The following is a 20,686-nucleotide window of genomic DNA, read 5'->3' on the forward strand; positions in this document are numbered from 1 at the left end:
ATAATAATAATTATTATTAATAATATTATTATCATCATCATCATCATCATCATCATCATCATCATCATGATCATTACCCTCTATGGTTTCAACATCACCTGGTATACCCCCCTTACGAGTCAACTTGCGCTGTATGCATCTCCCTCGCTGGAAGTGTGCGTTGATGCAGGAAAGAAATATTCAGGGAAATTGTTGGAATAACAGCCACTGTTGGAACACGAATGTTATACGAGGATGAAAGACAGGATCACATTTGAGCGATAAATCAAGCATGATTTGGCCGCAGTTCACCCCTTGGGATCGGCACGCCAGACAAGTTTGTCTTCACTTGGGACTGTGGGACATTGCAACATAATTATTCGAAGCAAAGTTTGGTATACCGGTGTGTACATCGACCAAACCTGGGCCAACAAGGATAGGATAGAATGATGTCGGGCTCTTATTGACTGTAAATTAGCTTCCTCTGAACAAAATGAAAACATTGAAATTCAATGCCTGGCGAAATATTCAATATTGGATAAAGGAGTGACTTTGAAGCGATTTAGGAGTGAAAGTGTGTATTTCACTCATAAAGTGATCTCTGTGATCACTCGAAAAAATCCTGCGTTAATTTGAGATGAAAATGGATTAATAGTATTAATCCATATTCATCTCAAATTAACTATAACTATTTTAGTGGTGCATCAGACTGTAATTGCCCCCATTCTCACTTTTGCTGTTATGTGCATGATCCACCATCTCTGATACATCAACTAATCGTAGTATCATAGGACTTATGGTATGATAGGTGTGATATGATAAATAATTATGATGAAGGGATATACGAACATCCTGACGGTACGCCCCATTGATATGTCGTATATCGAAACGACTTATCAATATAAAGCATTTAAACACGAAACGTTCTATATAATTACCCACACTGTCCCGTTACATTCGTAAATCCTATATCCACATATATATCCATCAATACTTCAAATAGCCATACGTCCTACATACTTATAATTATGCCCTATATTCGTACGTCCCAAACAATATACGTCCTATCTCTGTCCGTCCTTTACTTCAATTCGTGCTATATACCATACGTCCTATATCCATAGCTTACGTCTTGCAACAATACGTCCTACATCAATACGTTCCATATGCATAAGTCCTCAATCCATCATTCATACCTTTAACTAAATTCAAAAGAAATTGACAGCACAAAAATGCCAATTCCACATCTTCCCAAGATAACATTGGATAAAGCAACATACTGTACTCTGTGTGATCATTTAAGGTCGTTTAGTTGCAGTTTGGGGAAATATATTGGTAGAGTGAGTGGGAGAGAGAGAGAGAGAGAGAATGGGAGGGGGGAAGAGGGGGGTATGTAGGTCACAATTTGGTGGTAATAAAAAGTGCATATTTCATGTAATAATTCTGCAACTGGTATACATATGAAAGGGCTTTAAAGAACAAAAAAAAATACAGCAATATTCTGATGGCATGGCCCTGGGGGAAAAAAGGGGGGAGGGTGCTGGGTGTGTTATTTTCTATAGACAGCACCCCCTGGAATTCTGGTAAAATGGGCAAATATAACCAAAAGGACCCCATCTTGTATTGCCCCCCCCCCCCACCATTGTTTTTGGCTCAGGTGTCAAATTTACATCAGCACCCCCTGTAAAAAGTCGTTCCCAAGGCCTTGACTGATGACGAAGGACAATCTGAGGGGCGACAGTAAAAGAATAGAAGGTAGGGAGAAGAAATATTGAACTTTTTAAGGGAAAAAAACAAAAGAGAGCTCAAGTCCTGAATGCTTAAAATACAAATAGATGTTCTCACAGGACATCTTTATCTTCATCAGTATACTTTTATGGAATTTCCTCCCGTGACTTCGTTAACGAATAATTGTCGTATTAGAATAGCTCATGCTCAACCGAATATTCTCCCGGGTATAGCGCGGCAACGTGACATAATTCCCACTTAACAAATGGCTTCTTAGTGCATGTTTGATTAATAAAACTTTACGTATTAAAATATGGCTCTGTATTTGGGATCTAATTTTAGCTAATACAATATTTACAATTTACCATTAAAACTAATCATATTAATTGAATACTGAAAACGGCCAATACTATACATGCTATAAGCGATTATTCAAATCTATTTAGGATATTCGAATTATACAGTGCGTCCCAGAAAAAACGAAACCGAGATTTAGCAAAGATTTATCATAACTTAATCACAAATACAATAGACAAATGACCTACCAATGTAAAGCTTAGAATCTCCTCTTTCATCTGATATGACTTAGATTATTCCTTATTCACGCATGAGTGAGCAAAAACAATTTGAAGAAAGGATACCAAAACTCATTTGGCGGGGGGTACCTAAAAAGTTCAATGTCTGTTCTTTAATTTGATACCTTAATCACAAAAAATGGTCAAAAAGTAAGAAAGCTATGTTCCCTCGAAACAATGCTTGTATTTCCATAATTTCATTAAATAAACGTGTTTTCACCGGTTTCCCACAGAAGCTATCGCATGGTTAACAAACGACTTCATGCCTGGCTGATCGTCAACAAAACGGAGTGTCGAGTGAGTTTGAACGATAGCCTGTAAAACCTCTTCATTTTATGAAATTATTGAAATTCAAGCCTTATTTCAAATAACCAGAACTTTCTTATTTCTTGACCGTTTTCTATAATTGAGGTATCAAATTAAAGAGCAGATATTGAACTTTTTAGAAATGTGGTTTTCTTTTTGAAACCCAGATACAGCCCGCCAAATGACTTTTTGGTATCCCCTCTTCAAATAGTTTTTGCTCACTCATGCGTGAATGAGAAATAATCTAAGTAATTTCAGATGAAAGAGGAGATTCTAAGCTTTACAATGGTAGGTCATTTGTCTATTGTATTTGTGATTAAATTATGATAAATCATCGATAAATCTCGGTTTCGTTTTTTGTGGGACGCACTGTATAGGTCATGCACGTGTTAACATAATTTATATTCCATTTTGTTGACGAAAGCTGCTAAACGGTTAGCCTGTAAATACAAACGATAATAGTTTTATTAAAAAAAAACTGCCTAAAACTCCAACCCCGCGGATCTTGTGAGGTTTATAAAAAAACAATGGGATATCCAAAAAACAAAAACACGATAGGAAACAAAATACCAACAATGAAATTGGTAAAAAAAAATACAGCATCAAGTACCTATCGTTTTGTATCAATTTACCCCCCCCCCAAAAAAAAAAAAAAAAAAAAAAAAAACGTGTTCCTTTTTTTGTATTTTGGAGTATTCTATTATCCCATCTATTTCTTCCATTTTGCATGAGAACCAAGAAAAAGTATAAAAAGGAAGAGACAAAAGGAGAAGATTATAAGTCGTGGCCGAACTTGATCTATCTGACTATCTAGGGGTCAGAGAATTGACCCGTATTTAGAGGATTATGTAAACAAAGACGAGAAGATGGGAATTTCAAGAGCAGGAATTTTTTGTGAATCAAAGTCAAGAAGCCGTGAGAACTGGACTACGATGGTTTTACTGTACAAATATTAAACATAGTCATGGAAATATTAAAGGTATAGAGTCGACGTTATCATCGCGATGACGAGAAACTGCGTTCTCTAAATACTTTTTTTTTCTTTTTAATCGCTTAAGCATTTGTGAATTAGGACAATGGTCAATTAGTTTTGATTTCAATTTGGCATAATTCCATATGTTTTGGAAGTAATTTTACAAGACACAAAATATATAGAAGTTCGTTACTTCTATGAACCCGCTCGTAGTAATGTTTTTATTTCTTCTTCGAAAGTTGTACTGGTGGAGAAAACAATAGGTTTCTTTAACAATCATCGGTTATAGATTATAATATTAAATGGTGCACGATGATTTTATTACCAATCAAATTTTGGGCTGGTAGCAGGTTTCAAATTCCTTTTGAAAATGTTTTAATTCATGCATCTTCATGGGGCCTATGCACTCTGAATAAATATAGTCTATGTTCACCTTTTTAATTTTATTTCAATCATAATTTCACCAACTTGAATACGAACATTTCAAATTGCATATCTTGATTTTTCATGTCATTCTGAATAGGGAATATATTCATTACATTTATCATGAGATGCCACTGCTGCCGTTGTTGAATGCTGCACAGTTTCTTCCTTTAATAAAAATATATATATATAGTTTACAGTTTTAAACTATTTTCACGACAATGCTAAAATAACAAAATATTCCCTTAAAATACCATCGCATGAACGGATTATGACGTAGGTCCATGTCATCATACCTGACAGAAAAATATTTCAGATATTCAACTTGTAGCACAAAAAAATCAGACTGGACAACTGCAAGACGTCCCTGGAATTAAAAAAATCGACGTTTATAGGCAAGCCGATATCGGATTAGGTTGAAGTATATATAGACTACAGTCGACCACTTAGACTCTCAATGTTTCTTCGTCGACCTGTTTGTATCTTTATGTTACGTTTATGTATGTTTCTCTCTCATGTTACCCTTTGTAAGCCTATAAGTACACTCTAAAAACCCAATATTGGGTAAAATGGGAACATGCATGTTGGTTAGGGGAAAAGTTACCCAATATTTTGTAAGTTTTACGCAATGCCGCCCAATATAAGGTAAAAAAAAAATACCCAACAAACATGCATGTTCCCTTTCTACCCAATATTGGGTAAAATTTTACTCAGTGTTTCAGAGCGTATCTGTCCACCCCCTCAGAGCCCCCTCTCTCTCTCTTTCTCGCTTCTCCTTCATATCTTATCTAATCTCCATTCAAATTTATCCTTATTTTCCCAATGGCTATTGCCCCCATTCTCACTTTTGCTGTTTTGTGCATGATCTATGCGTTATACATTGTATTCCGTGAAAATCCACTTCATCATTCTGTCGAAATATGGGTGCGTTCGCAGATTTTCTTAGAAGAAAAACAATTTTTCTTTTTATTTTATTTCCATGCTGCTGATTATGATTAATGCCGCCAAACTAATAAAGCTTCTACGTCAGCATTACGTCACGAACAAATTACCATTGAAAGAGAAAGCTGGATACTGTGCACGTGCCAAATAAGAATAAGATTTATCGACTTCAAAATATTAACTCATAAAATCGAGAACTGCACATGCTCTTCATATAAATATAGGCCTTTATGGGCATGACGAGAGGAGAAGTCAAGCCAAAAGGTCCTGAAGAAAATGCCTAAACTTTAGAAGAGTTATGACAGTGGTTTATTGCGATTCATAAAAGTTGAGACACGAACAGGGCCTTTTATGCATCATCCTTGCAAAAATATTTGTTAAAACGTTTCCATCTTCACAAAAATCGTAAGAAACAAAAGATATATTGCACCCGTGTTGTCAATGCATTTTCTAAATTAAACCACACATGCAGAAATAACTTCACATTCAGAAAAATATAAATAAACGGAAGGTGAAGGTAAATGTGACGACAGTTTAACATAATTTTTCACGCGTGAATAAAAATAAGTTCAAAAGTTTTCACCACTTGCCCGTGACGTTCAAAAGACTCAGATATTTTGAACCAAAATCTATCCACGATTATCATCATTTCTTTTTCGGGGGGGGGGGGGGCGCACAAAACAGGACTGCTTCTATTGGCGTTGAAGCAATTATCGTATTAATACAACAATCAATGTGGTAGAAAATAAACGAATTTTAAATGATATAGGCAACGAGGTTAAACCAGTGATTTAATCAGTGTCACATCTAATCAAAGGGAAAAGGAAAATGTGCTTAAATCTATCACCAAATATTGAAATAAGACGAGTAACCTAAAAAGCGTTTTCCTTGTATATAAATCAAGAATCAAATAAATCTAAATCGAAGTTTTGGCAGCGACCCCATTGTGTATCGAATTACAACGTTTACACCCTGGCTTGGCTGTCAGATTCATACACATGCCCAATAAATCGAGAAAGAAAAGAAGCATTAGCGAACAATAGCCCTGACATTATCACTGATGGGATGGCATTACTAAATTTGCGATTTCCGATTTTACAGTTCTCACATGTTCAACAACAAATATTCAACCCGTGAAATATAGTTCAAGCGATTTTGGCATTATTCTACAACCCTTCCTATAATTTTCATTCTCTAATACATTTCAATTGCGCTTAAGAAATCTAGAAATAGGAGGGGCCGGGGTATTTGAATCAACAACCAAATAATTAATTGCATGCTAGGCGACAGAACAGAGCCTAGATTTGACCTTCGATCTCCAACTAAAGTCAGGATCAGAAATGCTTCAGATATTGAAACATAAAGCCATCAATATACTCTCTTTGACCTCGACTTACAAACAATTTAAAAAAAATGATTTACCCAGTTGAAAGAAGAAAAGGCGTCATATTTGTTTATCTTGCCTGTTTCTATTTTGATTTTTATCTACAACGAATTCTATCATTTTGGTTTGTAGGGAACAATGACTATTTAGAAGTAGTAGAAGATGAAGACGAAGAAGAAGAAGAAGGAAAAGAAGAAGAAGAAGAAGAAAAGAAAAAGAAGAAAGAGAAGAGGAAGGAAGAGAAAAAAGGAAGAAGAAGAAAAGGCAGAAATGCACAACGAAAAGCTCTTTCAAGCGCGGGGGCAACCTGTGTACAAAAGATTGAAGGGCGGAAATATGGGCAAGGGCGCTACCCCTGTTAGAGATAATGGTATACATTCCAGCAGTGATTACAACCCGGAGTGCTCCACTGCTGTAGGCCAATAGTTCAGCATTTCATGAAACAAACACTTGTAGTAAAGCTACAACAAATCCTTGCATCTGATTGGCTGAGTGCACATTCGTCGGTAAAAATCACTGACACAACTTTTCATGAAATACTCCCAGGTATGACACTCGATATTTCACCTTTTCGCACCTTGTAATGGTCAGTAAGAGACAGTATTTGATATAAATTTGCCCCCCCCCAAAAAAAAAAATAAGGTTATACGACATCAACTGTTAAAACGGGATGAACTTGAGATATTAATATTTAATAATTGTATTGTGTAAATTTAAGGGGCCTTGAACTATGTACGCATGTCTGGTAAAACTTAGTTGCGTTCCTTGAAATTTATTCATTTGACAATTGTGAAACTTAATGAGCAAAATATATAAGTTTGTTTAGAATTTCACATGATTTTTATTTTTTATTTTATGGCGCTGTCATTTAAAAGCTAATTGCCACATTTGCAAAGTTTAGGCCATCTCATCAATAAAAATGACGTACATTTTTCTAATAATGATACAAGTTAGTAAATGTTCTTTTTATGTATAAAAAATGAAAAATAAGACCGGCGTTTGCCAAAGACGTAAGAACAAGAAAGTTACATTCCTTCAACAATTCTTATAGGAGAGGGAGTGACGTTTCATTAACATGATTAAAGCTTAATCCTTTTCGTAAACTTATTTTCAAATTTCATTGTATTTGCACTAGCTAACAGTCGTGGAGAAAAGCGATTTTAATTCTAGGTCAATCCGTTTAAATATGTCATATTCTTTTGTCAAATAATAAGTTTCCGTGTTTCCTTGACGACGTATTAACCAACCCATGCTAGTTTTGTTTCCCATTTTTCATTCAAATCAAGATTACATCTTGTTTTCCAGATTTTGAAAATATGGAATATTTCTGTTTTTTGTGAACTGTTGACGAAGGAGAGGGGTGGGGTAGGTGGAACCATGTTGATAAAAGAAAAATCATCCGATATCCCACAATGCTCGTGAGCCGTGTAATAGTTTGTGCTATTCCCCAGTGATATCGAACGACCAGAGGTGTCAACAGGGTAGAGCCCTACAGAATACTGGGTAAATAATATCGGTTTCATGATCAACACCCTTGAGGTCCTCTGTTGTTGTTGATTATCTATCATCCTTTCACACATGTCACGGATGATTTCATAAAGTGCCCTTCACATCATCAATCGATCCGCCTTGACGTCGAAGCAAATTGGAATAGATGACAATGATAATGACGTGCTCCTTTCTTGATTCTAAAGCATTCAATTCGAATACATGTGAAAGCATTCAAGTTAGTTTCCTTGGAGAAAATACATTTGGTATATCTGCATTCTAGCTTATAATCATACTTATTACAACAATAATGACGGGCCTCTTTCTTAATTCTAAAGCATCGAATGCATGTAAAAGCATTGAAATTGAAACACGGTATATAATTTTTGTTGGAGAAAAGACTTTTTATATTATCTGTAGTGTATCCTAGCTTATAATCATAATTTATCATAATATGAAGATGATGGCGTCATGTCACTTATATAACCGGATTTCCCCCAAACAATTAGCAGCCAACACGGGTTGATTTTTCCACATTAAAGTAGGGACGATTGGCATATCCTTCAAAGAATATTAATAATTCTTAATTTTGATATATCTAAGGCTATAATAGAAGTTGAGAATGTCCATTGAAGTTCATCCCACGCTACTTTTTACGTACACACGGAGCAAAGCTGCGGTATCCGATTAGTAAGGCGAAATCTTCTGAAAAAAAATAAGTGTTAGTCATGTGACATTTGACACCTGATCATAGTCGTAGGAACATTGAGGGCGGGAGACGTTCCCCCAATGATTTTGAACCATCCCCATTAAAAAAAAACAATTTTAATAATAATAAGGAAAATATATCACATTTGTATAACAAATTAAAAGCTTCCACTTGATCTATTCGCTTTATCGCTTATGTCTTTTTTAAAATATCAAATATATTATTACCCCTAAATTATATTTTTTCCGTATTCGCCTTTAAACAAGTTGAAGCTTTGGTCATTATGTGAAATGACCCGACCCGGCCAGTTTAACGTTGAACATGGTAGAACGCCGAAAACAAGAATAATATTACAAGATGACATAGTAAACTGTTTATTCTGAGATCATCTTGATATTGATACGGTTTATTCTAAGTCCCCAGGTACTTCAGGAAAAAAAGACCTCCTGGAATGCTTCCAATGCAATATATTCAATGCTTTTGGTTGCAGCATAATGTAAAGGCATATTGTCGAGATTCTGCGAGAACAAGTATTATTCCCAAAATGCGATGAAAATAGAAAAAAAATTTACTACGTAATGGATCAGTAGAGGGACGGATGAAAATTAATATAATTGCATTTTAAACACAATGTTATTTTTGAGGAAGAGGAGAGAATGAAGTTGAAAAGCTTTAAATAATCTCGTTTTGAAAAAATGTATAACACATCTTGTTAAAATTTATTTACAATATTTATACTATACGACTATTATTATTTTGTTATATGTCTTACCTTTGTATATTGTATATATGTATTTTGTAATTCTGATACTGATGTGAATGCAGAAATAAATCAAATCAAATCAAAAAGAAAGTATAAGAACAATTCATTAACTACTTTGTTTTCTGTTAAACTATGTATCATTAATCCGCCGTTAATAAAATCACAAAAATATTGTGGGCGGAAAACTTTAAAATTCTCATCAAGAATACAATACACAGAAACGAGAGGAAGGGGGTGTTCGATAATTCTTCCGCACAAAGTAATGGAGAGAAAGGAATTTTATCAATATCTCTTACTTTTCATGCTTTTCGTGTAGGAACATTAAATAAACATCAAATTTTATTCTTATTTCTAATATTGTTAATTTACGCATACTAATTGCAGAGTTAAGAATTCTTTGAAAATTTACACATGACCATGCCGACCATCGCACAGTACTGCCAAGGTTTTTTCTGATATGAAACATTATTTTGAGAAAGAAAATGTCACAAACAGGCGGAGACTAGTAATGATATTAATTTCCTTTGGAATGTTGATCCAATCGAACATGGAATTATTTTGGGTATTAGTGCTCAAACATTTGAAATCCGAGTCTTAATCGAGTTTCAAACGTTAACTCATGTAATGGTGGCTTGTATTGTCATCAGAAATATCACATTAAAATGTTAAAGACACGATGTATACACATATGGAACGCACATCAATCTTCGTTATTCCATGTGGGGCCAAAACTTTTGAGGGGGCAAGATATGGCGGATAGAGCAAAGCTCTAAAAAGGTGCGAGCGAGGGAAGCGAGAGAGTAAAATAATTGACCTTTTGATTTAAAATCTGATCTTGGATACATTGTGATATAATATTCAGAAAATAATTGAATATTTTATAATCTCTCCATTTCCTTTTCCCTCTTTTTTTTCTTGGTCATGAACTTTTTTCTTTGTGGGGGGGGGGGGAGGGGAGGGGGGCATAGACCCCAAACCCCATCCGTATCTGTACGCCTGCGAATCAAAGGGACATGACCAGGGGCGGTGTCAGGGTTATGTGATAAGGTGCACGAGCTGGAAGACGACCGAAAAGTGACGTCATGCTTTCTTAATTGGATATCAAGGGTAATTTAGAGTTAAACGATTCAGAGTCTCAGACCTTTATTCTTAACATTCTTTTTCTTCTTTCTTTCGTTTTCTTCCGTTTACCACCACGCACCATTTATTCAGTGGTGTAATAAGCCAAAACTGTTGAGGGGGGCAGACATGGCGTATGGAACAAAACTTCTAAAAAGTTGCGAGATAGCGAAGCGAGCGAGCAAAACGTTGACCTTTTTAATACAAACATATAATTACGATGTCATATTTCACACTTAAACCTTTTCCCTTTTCTTCTATCTTATTTTCTCATTATTTTCTTTTTCTTGCTCTTAAAGCTTTTTGGGAGCATGGCCTCGAAGCCCCCATCTGTTCTCTAGTGAATTCGTCTTCTGGAGTTAACTGAAAGTGTTTGAAATATATCAACGATTACCACCTAAGTTTTATGAGATATAGGAGATGATAGGTGATAGACTTAATGATGTACCGGTCTTTCAGTAAGATTTTGGATTTATGATAGCAGACGATGCAGAAGTGGTACATTTCGGGTATCGTATCATAGTCAATATCGTTCAATCAAGTAACACACAGTCCCATCTGTTTCTCTCTGTGTGGGGTTTTCGGGGTGTAGGCCATATCAGGTGAAGAAACATGAAAGACAAACAACGATGTACAAGTGTCAAGAATGTGATCTTGACAAGGGTGCGATGACATGAGGGATTTTTTTGGTCTAGGACCGCCCCCCCCCCACCTCACCATCTTAAAAAACATTGCACACCGCATGGCTTCCAGTATTGGCTTCATGATTATCCCTATATTATGTTTAGGATTCTGTTTCTAATTAGAATTTGAGTTAACAGGAAAAAAAGAAAACGCCTTATTAATAGTATTGTTTTATCTCGATATTCAGCTCATGTCGGATTATGTAAATGGTAAATGATAGTATTTTTTTACCTGATTGCTAAGAAAGCATGATTGCTTGTAAGCAAGCAATGTGAATATTTGAATAGAACGGAAATCAAAGGAGAACATGCAGTGCAGAGCACTTATTCCCGATTCCCGGGACTCCCGGGTTGATGGGGGTGCTTAGGAACCATTAATAAATCGCTCAGATCATTTTCTTAAATACAGTACATTCTTTTGAACGCAGATGATATTTCCATTCAGTGGCAGATCCAGGGGGAGGCACAGCCGGCCCGTGCCCCCCTTTGAGAGCCATAATAAAACATTTGTAGTGTAAGTAAACCGTTTTTACTCAAGTTTGCCCCCCCCCCTTTTTTTGAAAGAGATGACTTTTTTTTGCTTGTCAATTTTTACGCGGACGAAATGACCTTCAATTTTAGGTGAAAACCTTTTTTGAATCCGGAAGAAAAAAAGGAGTCAAGTTATAACAAAAATGGACAACGCAATTTTCAAGACGACAGTTTTAGGGGAGGGGATGATTTAAAGGAATGTCCCAATAAATAATCACAAAAAGGGAAGGGCAAAATTAATGTGTATCTATAGGGTGTAAGAGGATATATAATGTACTCGATGTTAAACTAGTGATATACAAAGCTTTAAAAAGTTGCCGTGATGATGAAGTGTCATAGTCCATTAGCACATCTGCCTTTTAAAAACCCAACTGAAATAAATTTCGTGCGAAATACTGAAAATAACATATTTCGAGGACGAAATCCGAATTAGGAAATGTAATTATATCTAACGGGATGTAAAGAGTTACTGACTGTGTAACAAATTAATCAACTTATATCAAAATGAAACGTTTAGAGCCAACCCTTGCAGAGTTTATAGGCCGATTTACATTAGACAGGTTAGACCTATCATGCACATGATGTTATTAACCGGTACATCATATTCGAAATAATTGAAAAAAATGATAATTTATCTGCAATAAAAAATGCATTTCATTGTAGTCTGAGAGCCACACTCCATAAGCTAAATAGAACGTGGAAGAGTGTTATCATTACCATAATATTGTAGATAAAAAAAGACATGCAAAACAAAAATGGATTCTGTCACGAAAAATGGTTGAATAATGACGCACAACGCTGTCACATTGTGAATTATTGATATATAGTTGTAAACTGTTAACTTTTATTCGATTGTTAAGTTCCTGACTGCATGTGATATGTCTGGAAGTTGTTACTCCCTTTTCATGTTCTCCATTGTTCAACAAACCGACTACACGGATATCTATTTGCCAGCAAACATGACGTCCGACATCAAAAGGGAATTCTTTAAACAAACCAAAATATTTATGCTTTCACAATCACATTGTCCCTCCCACCTTTCTTGTCACAAAAGTATTTGAGTATCGATCTTGTTTGATCTTCCTCACTTTAAAACTCGAAGGTAAATTTAAGCGGGGCAAATTTGAAGATTTGTTCGCCTTTGTCACGAGTGTGGACCCAAGTGCTTGAGTCTAATGAAGTTTTAACAAACATGGGGGTAAGGTGTGGGATAAGTGGGTGCGAAAGACACCTTGGACGGCTTATTATATTCACTCGCGTTCGTAATCACTCGCGTCGGGTTGGTAATCACACGCGTTTTTGATTTTTGGCGATTTTTTTTTTTTCGGTGCGATTTTTTTTCTAACGGTGTCTTCAATGGGACAAACGTACTGGAAAAATAAAATAATATTGAAATTCGAGTTTCGTTTTATTTTAAGCTGGTAAGTGCCTTAAATAAAACGTTCTCGACCACTGTTTTAAGATAACAAGCAAATTTTGACTACTGTTTTAACATAATCACATTCCACATCTTAAATCTTAGAGCCATAGGCGGCGGAAGCGGGGGGGGGGCTCCCCCTAAAAAAAGAGAGAGGGGGGGAGAAAGGAAGGGAAAGAGGGAGAAAAGAGAAAGAAAAAAAAAGACAGACAGAAAGAAAGAAGCAAGGAAAAAAGGAGAAAGAAAGGAGAAAAGGAATAAAGAAGAAAAAGGAGGAAAGGCTACTCTCGATTTAGCTTTGCCTTTGGAGGATTTTCCTGAAGTCTGGTATTCTTTATAAAGCATAGTGAGGTGCTACAATTTCATAATATCACTATTTATTTGCTTCTCCCTTTCTTTGTGAATTATTCTACACTAACGTAAAAATCAGGGAGGAAAAAAGTGCTGAAGAAGAAAAGCAAGGAGGAGGAGAAGTAGAAGAAGAAAAAAGAAGATGGAGGACATAAGGGGGTAAAAATGAAACTAAAAAGAGAAAATTGAGGGGAGGATGTAGAAGAAGAGAAAGAGAAGATAAAATAAGGGGGAGACTGAGAAGAGAAAAGGAAGAAGTGAGAAGGGAGATGAACAATAAGGAGAAAGGGAAGAAATTGAGAAGTAGAAGAACAGGGAGAAGAATAAGATGACATAATAATGGGAATAAAAAGAAGACTGAGAAGAAAGAGAAGTAGGAGGGGGAGTAAAGTGCACTCTGGTTACAAAGAAGTCCGAGGGACCAACAAAATTGTTCCTTTATACAAATAATTGTGTGTGTGTGTGATATAAGTTTTTTTAATATTTTTTAGAGTGGTCACAAAATTCGAGCGGAGTTGACCTTCCTTAGAGCAACACGCTTGTGTGTTGCTGCCCTCTACGTTCGTTGATATTGACCAAAAGCTTCGGTCTTTGTGTCTATTAATTATTATGTTGGTTGTTCCGCTGAACTCCGTTGGCTCCACTCACCAAATACAGAGAAATTAAAAAAAAAAAAAATGTTTGAAAAAAACTCCTCGAAACAGACTGCTGCCAGCTGTCTGGGGCGGATCAAGCTTGTTATCTATTCTTGGTACTTAGAACAGTAGTCGAGTACATTTTATTTTAAGGCACTTAATTGCCGGCTTAAAACGAAACTCAAATTTCCCTGCATGTCTGTCCCATTGAAGACACCGTTAAAAAAAAATCGCACCGAAATAAAAAAAAATCGCCAAAAATTCAAAACGCGAGTGATTACGAACCAGAACGCGACGCGAGTGATTATAAACTGCCCCTTGGACAACTCTTGAAGAACTCTTTGTAGGAGGTACAGGTCTGGTAGAGGGGTAATATCTTGGACCTTCAGAACATCCGAATTGAAACATCTCGATATAAACAATATTCACCGGGCATATTCATCACCATCTTCTTCACCCCTCCCCTCATTCTCTTCTTCTTCTCCTTCTTCTTCTCCTCCTCCTTTTTCTTCCTCTTTTTTCTTCTCCTACTTCTTCGAATTCATCGAAGTTGTAATTCTCTTCTTTCAACCTATTTCGATATCGATTAGATTTTGATCGGTATATCTATGATTGTATTTTATACATTACTCTAGATTTTTCAGATTTCGTACAATTACCTTTACTTCTTTCCATCTTTATATATATTATTAAAGGATAAACCTCTGTTTTCCTATTGCGCCGTTTAGGGTTTTTCGTTTCATTTTAATTGTATATCGTTTCGTTCATTTTAAATTTTTGACAAGTCTTCCTCTTCCGACTCCTCGCACAGAAAGGCACCTTCAAAACAACCTTTCGATTTACATGTATACTCGTAACCATAGCAAAAGTTATGACGTCAACCTTTTTAAAAGTTTATTTGGTGCTGTCATATCCATGCTGTAAAAATATGCAGTCATCCCAAACAGCCTTAACGTTGTTAGGTCCGTGCTAAAAGGTCTTAAGTGTTACGTCTAGTCAACTGAAATAACGGCTTTCTTTCAGGGTACCCTACGGATTTTCCAACATCGATAATCCTCACTTGGTCTAATAATGTGATCATGTTCCACAATGGCGTACCGTGGGTCACGGCATGGGGGGGGGGGGGGCATCAGCAAAAAAATTGAGTCATTTAGTGGGCGAGCGAAGTGCGTTCAATAGCCAGGTATACTGAACAAAAAGATACATTTTAAGGACTGTGCCATTAAAAACGATGTGTATCTCACTGATCAAATAACACGAGCGCGAAGCGCGAGCTGAAATATTTGTATATATTGACCCCAAACAAGTGAATTGCGAGCTGAAAATTTTTGATATTCAGACCTGAAGAGGGGTATCCATATATAGGCTTGTTTATAGGAATTCGTTAAGATCATATGTAGTTCACTAACCAAATTGATGCGAGCTCGCGAGCGGGTAGTGCGAGCTGAAAGGTGTTGATATTCATATCAGAAAAAAATGAGATTTTAAGGACTGTTTTAGGATTTCGTGAAGAGCAGACATGTCTCACCAATCCACTAATGCGAACATAAGCACGGACTGGAAATGTTTTATATTCACACCTTGAAAGGAGGCAATCACTATAAGTATTCAGGAAAAAGAAGCATATATTCCACTACATAAAATAATAAAAGCTCGAATTGCGAAGAAATATATTTGGTGTATATAGACTTGAAAACGGGATGTTTTAGTACCATTTGATCCCCTTGAGCATGTTGAGCTTATTTATCTCAGTAAACAGACGATGCCAGCATCAGAAGTGATGAACACATAGGCCCTAATCAAATTATGTTTCATATAAAGTTATGAAAAAAAATCATTATGAAATATAATAAAAATAGTATATTATAGTATAGTATAGTATAATATAATGTAATATAATATAATATAATATAATATAATATAATATAATATAATATAATATAATATAATATAATATAATATAATATAATATAATATAATATAATATAATATAATATAATATAATATAATATAATATAATATAATATAATATAGTATAATATAATATAATATAATACAATATAATATAATATAACATAATATAATATGATATAATGTAATATAATGTAATATAATACAAAATAATATAATATGATATAACATAATATAATATAATATAATACAATACAATACAATATAATTTAATTTCTTCCCCACTATAATAGCTTGTCAGCGTGCTGCTTTGTTTAATTTATCAAATGTGAAATGTATCTTTATGAAGTACATCGTGTACGCTGTTTACTAGCGATCAGATTGCAAACAATCGACAACATATTTCGTACTAGTTTGAAAAAGTTCATAGTTTAATACAATTTCTATTGTGCATAAAATTCTAACCAATGCAAATGGGGGGGGGGGGTATATATAAATTATATTCGACCTTACATGTAGACGAATGGTCTTATTTGAAATTGAAATTTGAAATGAAAAATTATAGAGGGGCACAAAATGACACTAACAGGGCGTATATAAGTGCAAGGCAGGAGGGGCATGTGTGGGGGCGTCCATCCTATATATTTATTCGAGTGTTTCATGTCAAACGGCAACCCGTTTCGTCATCATGGCATAGTAAGCATTCTTGAGAAAGGAGATGGTTCTGAAATTGACAGTTCGTTGTCTTTTTCCATTTCCCGCTTCTACTTCTGACGTGACAATTGAAACCACATGAGCCTCGTAAGCCGTGTCTAAGCTTTCAAGTACGTGGGATCAGAAATATAGTTATGACTGATATAGATATATTTGTATGTACATCTGCCTATCGAGTAGATATTCTCAACACACAGCTTAATAAATAGATATAATGATTAGTGAATTCACATATAATCAGGTGCTTATAAACAAAAAGTTGACTTTTTTGATAACCATTAGCTCAAAAGAAACATGTATGCAGGTAAAAGGGTTTTTACAAAATGTCGAAAATATTACAAAAAATATTTTGGAATTATATAATCAAACGAGGATACATTTTCTCTGTCATCACAACGTTTTGTAAACGTATTTTCAGAGTGTATTACACTGAAATAAATATACCATAATATGATTGGTATATATATATATATATATACACAGAAAGTATTCTGTGAATGAATATACAAACATATAACTTTTGCTTTTATTTGTGTGTCCTGTCGTAGGACATGGTTTGAGAATTTTTATTGAGGAAATTAGTTGGTTGTCGATTGTGTTTTCATAAATATGACAGGTTGTTGTTTTCCATAAGTTGAACTTTATACCAGTAAATATTATAATGGTTCACCTGTAATGAAATTTGATAACATTTTCATTGTCAAATACAAAGGCCCCCATAAAAGGGTTGCTTAAAATTACTCGAGTTTAACATATTGTTTACTACCAGCAGGAAGCATTTGTTTTGATTACCTTTTTCAACGAAGTAGTATATTCATAAAAATACTTTCACGCTCAAAATATTACAGTGCAATGTTTTGAAAACAATCCAGTATAACAATAACAATAAGAGCTACCATTTTATTCAGCCTTCGACCAAAACTATTCCAATACTTTATTTTGCTTTTATTTCTATAGCTTTAATGCTAGTTGTCATTTCTGTTAAAAGCTAAATTTTGATCAAATATCAGCTTGTCATATTGAGAGGAATCGTAATCATAATATACTTTAAGTTGACCAAAAAACATAGTCATTCTTCACCAGATCGTAACCATGGTAACTGGTGTTCTGTGATCTTAGCAAATAATCTCTTTGAATATAAATGAATATATATCTACGATAATAACACAACGAATGCATTCTAGTTTCCCTTTTTCACAAATAAATCTGCAATTGTTTTAAACATTAGTAAGACGTTATTCTAACAATAAATAACCTAAATATAAACAATTTTACTACTACAAATGCGCATCATGATGAAAAAATCATTTGGTTTGCCTGACTATATTCGGAAATAGTCCAATGCTATTCCGATGTTTGAGGAATAATACATGATTGTCATGATTGTGACAATGTTTCAAGCCAATAAATCAAACATTGAGTCATGACTTTGTATGAAGGCAAATATAATAGGCTCAAAGTTTGGATTAAACATTCACACTAACGGACCTGCCTCCAGACCGATCAAAGCTAATATGTTATTCCGAATGACATACCATCGATCGATTGGGAGTAGGTTGGTAGTATGTTCATCGGTGTGACTGTGCAGGAGGGACACCAACACGTTGAACAGAAATGGGCCTCTCCTGCCGTGTAACAGGGAATTTTACAGGAAAAGGAAAAACTAAAAAGAAGTGTGTCTCTCGCGTTCAAGAGTCGCGTTGTGTAACAGGCAGTTCTGTAGGAAAATGAAAAACTGAAAAGAATTGTGTCTCTCGCGTTATGTAATAGGGAATTTTACAGGAAAAACAGGTAAATACTGATCAAAAATGGGCCTCTCATGTCGATTAACGGAGGATTTTACAGGAAAATGTAAAAACTGAATAGAAATGGGCCTCTCACGTTGTGTAACAGAGAATTTCACAGGAAAGGGTAAAAACTGAAGAGAAATGGGCCTCTCATATTGTGTAAAAGGGGATGTTACATAAAAGATTAGAAAAAAAGAAACAGACATTGACCTCTTAAGTTGTGTAACAGGATTAATACACGAAAATGTTAAACAAAATCTGAACAGGCATGGGTCTCTCGTGTTATGTATAAATGGGGAGTATTATACAAGCAAAGTTTTTTTAGGAATCATGCTATTATTCTGTAAGATAAGGGTTACCATTATTGCCTTCCGAATAAACTTTAAGAACAGATTTGTATAAAACCCTTGGTATATTATATTCATAAACTCCCAAATAATTCATTGAAGGTATATCCCAGACACATAAAAGAGTCCCGGTGCATCAAACCTCCTTCTCTTTTGTTTACTCTAAGCAAACGATTGACAAATATGCAAACGATAGAGTTAAAATAAAAAGCAAATATTGAGTGACATGTGAGTAATACAGCATTGGGTTCGAGCAGCTAGGAGAGAAGAAGTATCATAATGATTTATGATGTTTCGATGTTATCATAATTGCTAAGTAAACGCTAATCTGGAGGCGGATCGCATTGTCAATGATTAAGCTAATATGAAGAAAGAAGTCATAAGGGGCCCCCAAGGAGCTATTTTTGGCGCCAAAACATGTCGGCTATTTGATAATGACTTGTGTCGGATTGCATATCATAGGTTCCGATCGTCTCAGGTAGAGAGAATGTCCTCTGGGGAAAGCTGTGGAATCTATAGAAAGGGACAATGCATGCATACCAATCACTTACGGAGATCTACTTGAAATATGAATCCAATAATGTTTATTTTGAAAAAAAACGCTGCACCCATTTGGCAATCTTAAGTATCCTGATCAGGGGGGTGTTTCATCAACATTTTCATCCGACAAGTTGTCAGATCTGACATCTTTCTCTGATGTTGATTGGCTGAGAGGTACTGTTACTATGGTAATTGTCGGATAAAATGGGACTTGTCGGATAAAACGTCCGACAAGTCCTTTCATGAAACGCCCCCCCTGTTCATTATTTTATTGTTTCAATTTGGGGTACCATTTTTATGACCATCTCTTTATTCATTTTGAGCTGCTATATTTCGTTTTTACATCAAGCAGCGGAATGGTACTATTTGGGCATTGGTTTTAAGATGGACGGATATGGATACTTCTATTTTTCATCCCTTTCTTTCTATTTTATCGATTTCGGCATGCTTAGATGAGGAGCATGGCATTGTCCTCTAAGAGCTAATATACCTTTTTTGTCTAAAGTTTCATTTTTTGCTTTACTTTTTCAACATGACTTAAGCACAAATCGTGAATTAGATTGCTAAAATCCTTCAAAACGGATTTTGTAGTCTGATCATATTTCTAATCCTTTGCCCCCTTTTGGGGTTATTTCTAGGACTCGTTTCATATACAACTTAACACTGTTAAAAATAATTTAAACAACGCTGTCTACTACGTGAATCGCGCAGTAGTTGTTTAAACATTTTAAACAAGTGCCTAAAATCTTAAACAACAAAGTTTAAATTCAAATATTTAATCATCAATAATTTAAGCATGGTTGCTTAAGATTTTAAACACTTGTTTAAACTGTTTAAACAACTACTGTGCGATTCGCATAGTAAACAGCGTTGTTTTTATATTATTTTTTAAAGTGAATTTGGGTTGGGGTACCCTTGTGATTATAATATCTCTCATGGAAACCTCGATTTTGGTCAGGTGCTCAGATTCGTCTCAAGGTATACCCTAACGGTATTTTCTTTTTTGAAACGGACCCCTTGCCTCCATGATCACAATTACAGATTCACTTCTGATCTAATCAACTTCTAATTTAGTTAATATAGAATAGTCGTGGAATAGATTTGTCTGAATGTTCTTGCATGATACTTTAACACACGGCACCTGCTTACCGTATATATTGTAAATTATTGTCAAAGTATGTACTAAGCGGATGAATTTTTACAACAATGGCTTGTTTAATATCCTGTACGTAACACAATTATTTGATTGCTGAGATCCGACGTGAGTCGATGCCCTCTATTGCGTATAGCCTAAGATATGCATGGAAAAGGAGGTTAAGCGATAAGCTGAGTAAATATCACCTTAGCGTGCCAGACCTGCTCCCTTCTGAATACTACACAC

The sequence above is a fragment of the Lytechinus pictus genome, chromosome 2 (genome assembly GCF_037042905.1).
Source record: "Lytechinus pictus isolate F3 Inbred chromosome 2, Lp3.0, whole genome shotgun sequence".
In the NCBI taxonomy this organism is placed as follows: domain Eukaryota; kingdom Metazoa; phylum Echinodermata; class Echinoidea; order Temnopleuroida; family Toxopneustidae; genus Lytechinus; species Lytechinus pictus.